Below are 6,212 nucleotides of genomic sequence, written 5' to 3' on the forward strand. Positions count from 1 at the left end.
CCGCCGGACCACGAGGCTGCCCTGCGGGAAATACTCACGGCTCCCGCAGGCCCAGGCGGCTCCGCGGGGCGCATCCTCTCCCGGGGCTCCCGCCTCCTCCTCCTCCTCCTCCTCCTCCTCCTCCTCCTCCTCGAGAGCAGCCGAACGCGGGGCTGGGCTGCCTGCTCTCTCTGGGGCATCAGATTATTTTCGCACTTGCGGAAGGAACTGACGGAAACTGAAGTCACATGGAGAACAAGCTGCTCAGCGACTCAGCACTCACCGAGAGCAGGCATCTCAGAGGGAACTGCCGCCGCGGGTGGGTGGCGAGGGGGATGGGAGGGGGCGGGCGCGCGGGAGGCAGTGGCCTCGGGACTACCTGCTGGATTGGTTGCGAAAGGGGTCAGATATTTTCATGGTCTCCCAGCAGTGCTAACCAAGGCTCCCCGGACTTTCTTGCAGAGCTGGGGGGCCTTTGCCTATGAGCTTTGCTGACCCAGAAACTCTTTTTCAAGGTTATACCCAAGGGTCAAACTGGAGCAGATTATGAGAATGGGTAGGATACAAGGTTCCCAATTGGCAGAGAGTCATCCAGCCAGTCTTTATTGGACTCCAGCCCATTATAAAAAGAAGAAGAAATGGAAATTGCTCTGTGCTGGACTGTCAGGGTGCCATGAACGTCTTGATCATAGGCAGCAAGGATGAATTTTTGGGTACCTGATGTGCACAAAATTCCCTGCTAGCTCTTGCCAAGAATTCAAAATAATAATTGAATTCATAATAGCCACCATCAAAGGGGTGCCAGGCCCTATGCTAAGAGCTCCTTATGCATTTTCTTACAGCTCCTGTTCTCCGAAAACTTACCATCTAGTAGAGGAGCAAAAGATTTGCCGTGTTGGCCGAATGCAGAATGAGTAATGCAAACAAGCACTGGGGAGTCAGAGCCAGGATCTCCAGTTCTGCTCTGTCCCATCAGATCTGGAGAGCTGAAGTGTCCTGGAGGGCTGGCTCGCATCTCTTGTAGCCTGGGGATCTGTGATTCTGTATTGCATTATTATTGCCCTCATGTCAATCCTAAGAGAACAGGAGCAAGTGGAAGGACATGCCCCAAACATCCAGTAAGTTGCCTCTGCTCCCTAAAATATTCATTCATAATGGTAATAATGATAACACCAATGACAAAACTAATAGATTGTCACAAACCAAGGTTGTCTTTTCGTCCTTGTTCTCCTGGCGTGCACATTTTCTACTTCCATGTCTTTTGTGTCTACCAGTATGTTCATTATTCCCAAATTGTCATTTCTAGCTCCAACATTCTCTCCCAAGAGAGACAATCGAGTCTTATATTTTTAATTGTCCTGGTTAATGTCCCAGCGTAGCAGAAACGCAATGTGTCCCAAACTGAACTCATCCTTTAGCCTATTTGACTGTCACTATTTATGGCATGCCTCCATCCCAGCAGTCCAGCCCTTGGAGACTCCAGCCCTCGTATGCAATTGGTTATCCATCCCAGCCGATTTTAAACCTTCTCTTCATCCTGCTGCTACTGTCCTGGATCTAGACCTTATCAACTCATGTCTGGATCATTTCCATAGCCTCCTTCAACTGGGATTGGATCCCTGCCTCCAAAGTAGGCACCACCTAGTGGCCCTGGGCATCTTTCTAAAATGTATTTTGAATCATCTCACTCCCTACTCACAGCCCTTTCATGACTTGTCACTGCCTCTTACCTGGATCAGCAGTTTTTAAAACCAGCAGATTCAGGGCGCCTAAGGACTGTCTTGTGGGACTCTGGAATTTTCCTCCCCTCCTTATCCCCAGCAATTCCACTTTTAAATATTTTATACATTGAGGTTCTCTACAGAATTTCTTTTGAGAAAGGCAGCTGCCACCTCTCAGAAGAACTTAGAAAACCAATGATCCCGAGGATGTGTGGAGACAAGCCAGTTGGTTGGCAGACAACACCAATAGTTCTCCTTCTAGGCTAGTAGCAAGCTGGCTCAGCAGGGAGGACCTGAGACTCCCAGTCGAAACCAATGCTGATTTGCAGCTGGAAACAGAAGGTTTTTCATGGCAGCTTGTAACCCTGACGGCATTGCTCAGGATTCTCCAGCATGGTTGGGTGCTCTGGGGCCCCTTCCAACCATGCTGCTCAAGGCAGAGGGGACAAGCGGGCTTGGCCAAGACATCCCTCAATGTGGTGGTGAGCGCTGGGGGTACTATATGCCTATTTTTTTTTTTTTTGTCTTTTCGCCATTTTCTTGGGACGCTCCTGCGGCATATGGAGGTTCCCAGGCTAGGGGTCGAATTGGAGCTGTAGCTGCCAGCCTATGCCAGAGCCACAGCAACGCGGGATCCGAGCCTCGTCTGCGACCCACACCACAGCTCACGGCAACGCTGAATCCTTAAGCCACTGAGCAGGCCAAGGATCGAACCCGCAACCTCATGGTTCCTAGTCAGATTCGTTAACCACTGAGCCACGACGGACACTCCTATATGCCTATTTCTTTGAAACTGCTCCATGTGTGGTAGCGTTTGTCCCTGTCCTAAGCTCAACCAAAACAAAGACAAGTTCAGTGTCTAGCAGCACACAGGTTCTCGGAGGAGATCAGAGGTGACAGCAAGGAGCTGGGCAGTTTCCAGCTGGAGGAGAAAGTCCAGATGCCTCATTTGGCCAGATTTTGTCTCCAGCCTCTCTTCACTGTTACTTCCCATAGCTCAACACATGGTCCACAGTGAGTCTCAACCCTGAACACAGAACAAATGCTCCCCACTCGGTACTCCCTCCTCAGCAGGTTCAGGGCTCCTAAGGTGTCCTTGCTTGGAACAACAACCTCCCAGCTCCCACTCCCACCCGACCCCATCTTGAAGGCACATTTTGAGTTCCCCTCCTCTGTGAAGCTTCCATCGCTTCCACTGAACACACAGTCCCAAGGGTGCCCAATATCCACTGGTCTCATGACGTCTCTTCCATGGTGATCTAACTTTTAGGATTTCTGTCTTGTTTCCTCAACTACACGATAAACTTCTTCAGAGAAGTGTCATGGGTTATTCCAAAAAGCATCCGCCCAATGCACAGAAAGGGGCTCCGTAAATATTTGCTCGAAGAAGGAAGGAGGGAAGAGAAGGAGAGAAGAAAGGAAGGCAATAAACCTACCTTGTTGATGATTCTCTAGATATTGTTTCTAAGGGCTCCACCCACCCTTTCTTTCTTAAACTAAGCTGTATAATAGTTTGTCACTGGTAGAACTTCTCAGTGTCCCAAAGAGATCAAAGGAACTTGGGCTTCTGTGCTCCCCTCCCACTGCTTTTTCAGATGATAACCAGATACTATTCAAGACTGAGGGGTGGAGAGACCTGTGGCGGAGTCTGTGAAGGGAGACACATTTGAGTCAGGGCAAAGTGTGCAAAGGATCCAGGGGGAGAAACGGGGGCCAGCTTCCTTCCACAGATGGGTCTGGGGGAGAAGAGCAACAGGGTCCTCTGGAGGCGGCCGCTCACGCCAGGCCCGAGATCTTGGTCGTCTCACTGTCACCTGTGTTTCCCGCTCTGCCTCGGGTTCTCTGTTCCGGGCCATGGACCGCGCAGCCCCTCCATCCTGGCCCTTCACCTTGGCCACTGGGGCCCGCCCGAGCAGTGAACTAGGGCCACCCCTGCTTCTCCCAGCCTTGGCACATGACAGGGAGGGGATTTCCTTTGGGGCCTTAACTTAGGAATTGTTCTCTTGCCCCATGTCAGCTGGCTGCTGGGGGAGAGTCTTCAGTAGTTTCATTTCCCTCATTTGGAATGTAGTTTTTTAAGAAGCAAAAATCAAAAACGGAAAGAGAAAAAGTTACCACCCACACTGGTACCACTCAACCCCTCCTGATGCCAGCCCTGGAAAAGCTCAGGGGTCAAAGACTGAGGGCAAGTGAGCCTGGCTTGGCCAAAGGTCCTTCCTGGCATGTTTGGTCCTCTTCTCTAGCCACCTGGGCCAGGGGGTGGGTCTCACATCCTGAGGTCTGCTCCTCTTGCTCCTTGTTGTTCAAGTAGGTAGGGATTTAAGCAGTTCACAAAGCTCTCCCAGGAGGATGAGCCCATGGCCTCCCTCATGGCCTGATGTCTGTGGGGACAATGCCTCTTCTTTCTCTGGAAATCCTGGCTGTATCAAACCTATGACAAAAGATCTCATGCTGTACAAAGAGAAGCAGATGCTCAGAGAAGTATAATGTCAGTGCCATGGTGTGGCCAGCAGTGGGACATCGAGGGAGAGGGGTGCACACAACCAGCCATGGCTAGTTCAGGGCAGACTGGAAAGGAATCACGGAGAAACAGGAATGCTGTCCTGGGAGAGTCAGAAGAGGAAGAGGGCACGGATGGTGGGGATGTCAGGAGAGCTTTCTGGAAGAGGCGGCATCTGAACTTCATCCTCAAGAGATGGGGCTGGGAATGAAATCAAAGACTGAAGAAGAGATAAGGGAGATGATGAATGAGATGATGAGATAAGGCCAGGTCAAGAAGAAGGGACCTAGGAGCAATGATGGCATCTTCACAGGACTTTGTCCGTGGTTCTGTCCAGTGCCGTCCAAAGGGCATCCTCGGTCCCATGTCACAGGTCTGCTCTTCCCCGGGGCAGTGAGTCCTGGCTGGCTGCGACTATAGTCTGTCCACATTTGTATGTATCCTTAGCAATACCTAGTCTCGCACCTAGGAGGTACCCAGCAAAGGTTTCTTAAATGAATGAAAGTTAAAGTGTCATTTGCTCTAGAGCCATTGGGGTGGTTGAGGACTTGGGCAAGGTCACTTATTGGTCAATGGGAACTCATTTTTCATAACTGACAAACATAAATCCAAGTCCACATCATGGACTCAAGACCTTGCATGATCTGGTCCCCTCCCTGTTCCCTCGGATTTCATAGCCTACTGCTTTCCTCCTTGCTTATCCCACTCAAAGCGTGAAGTCCTCCTTGCAGCTCCTTTAAACCAAGCAGGCTTCGGTTTCAGGGCTTTTGCCATTTCTCTTTCCTAGGTCTGGAATGCTCTTCCTCTTCCCCAGGCAGCCAAACAGCTCACTCCCTAACTTCCTTGAGGCCGCTGCTCAAATGTCACCTCCTCAAAGAGGCCTGGAAATCCTGGCTGTATCAACCTATGACAAAAGATCTGATGTACAAAGAGAAGCAGATGCTCAGAGAAGTATAATGTCAGTGCCATCTACAATGGCACACATCCCCAATACCTTTCCCTTACTTTCCGTTTTCTTCAGAATATTTTTTTTTATTCACGTCACTGGCCGATCTTATTCTATCTTTATTTGCTAATGGTCTGCCTCCCCAACTAGACTCTGTCCTCTCAAGGGAAAGAAATTTGCTTATTAACTGCTGTATCCCAGTGCCCGGAACAGAACCTGACACATACTGGGTGCTCATACATTTGTGTGGACTACATGAATGAGTGAATGAGTGCTCTTCAAAAGAAAAGTTTCAGCAGAGTCATGTGTTGTCACGTGTTAGTTAATTAGTGACTAGGTGTATGAATATAAGCACAGGGAGGGACAAATGCTCTTTGAAGAACGAAGGTCATGCATTCATGCATAGAAAATAAACTTACGGTTACCAAAGGGGAAACGGTGGGGGAGGGATAAATTAGGAGTTTGGGTTTAACATATACACCCTACTGTATATAAAATAGATAAGCAGCAAGGACCTACTGTATAGCCCAGGGACCTCTACTGGATATACTGTAATAATCTATAGTGGAAAAGAATCCAAAATATATATGCGTAACTGAATCACTTTACTGTACACCTGAAACAAACACAACATTGTAAATCAACTATACCTCAATTTAAAAAAATTAAAAATAACTGAAGAGAAGGAGAAGGAATGCGTTTTTTGTTTGTTTGTTTGTTTGTTTGTTTGTTTTTGGTAAAAATGTGATGTGCTATATAAATATATTTCCTTGGCAGAATGGGTGAGGAAGAGATGAGTAGAGACGGGGTGAAGTCTTCACAGTGGGGAGCCTTGGCAAATTGGGAAAGCCTCTGCATGTAGCAGATATTACAGCAATGTGACAGGGAGAAGGAAAGACAGACTGGAAGGGACTGGGGGTCATCCTTGTTTCCAGGGACCCCCCTGTAGAACAGCGGGCAACGCGTGGAGGACTCAGTCTGCACTCCTGCGCAACAGCAGTGGGCAACCCAGGCCTGGTGGAGGAGAAAGGCACCTTGACACAAGGCCCACAGTCATAGCCACCAT

At 49.2% G+C, this 6,212-nt stretch overlaps 1 protein-coding gene and 1 long non-coding RNA gene across 2 annotated transcripts in view; one reads left to right on the forward strand and one right to left on the reverse strand.

The window, feature by feature from the left end:
• The window catches only part of NRROS (negative regulator of reactive oxygen species), a 25,578-nt gene extending 25,304 nt beyond the window's left edge, over nt 1–274 (reverse strand). Inside the window, exon 1 of the mRNA XM_003358762.4 lies at nt 39–274. The gene's annotated coding sequence lies outside the window, so the exon portion shown is untranslated. The remainder of the gene's footprint in view (nt 1–38) is intronic.
• Nucleotides 169–5,791, forward strand: LOC106505772. The gene is made up of 3 exons (XR_001300503.2): nt 169–298; nt 822–1,097; nt 4,988–5,791. It is a non-coding gene; the product is annotated as an uncharacterized LOC106505772 (long non-coding RNA).

Source organism: Sus scrofa, chromosome 13 (assembly GCF_000003025.6).
Source record: "Sus scrofa isolate TJ Tabasco breed Duroc chromosome 13, Sscrofa11.1, whole genome shotgun sequence".
In the NCBI taxonomy this organism is placed as follows: domain Eukaryota; kingdom Metazoa; phylum Chordata; class Mammalia; order Artiodactyla; family Suidae; genus Sus; species Sus scrofa.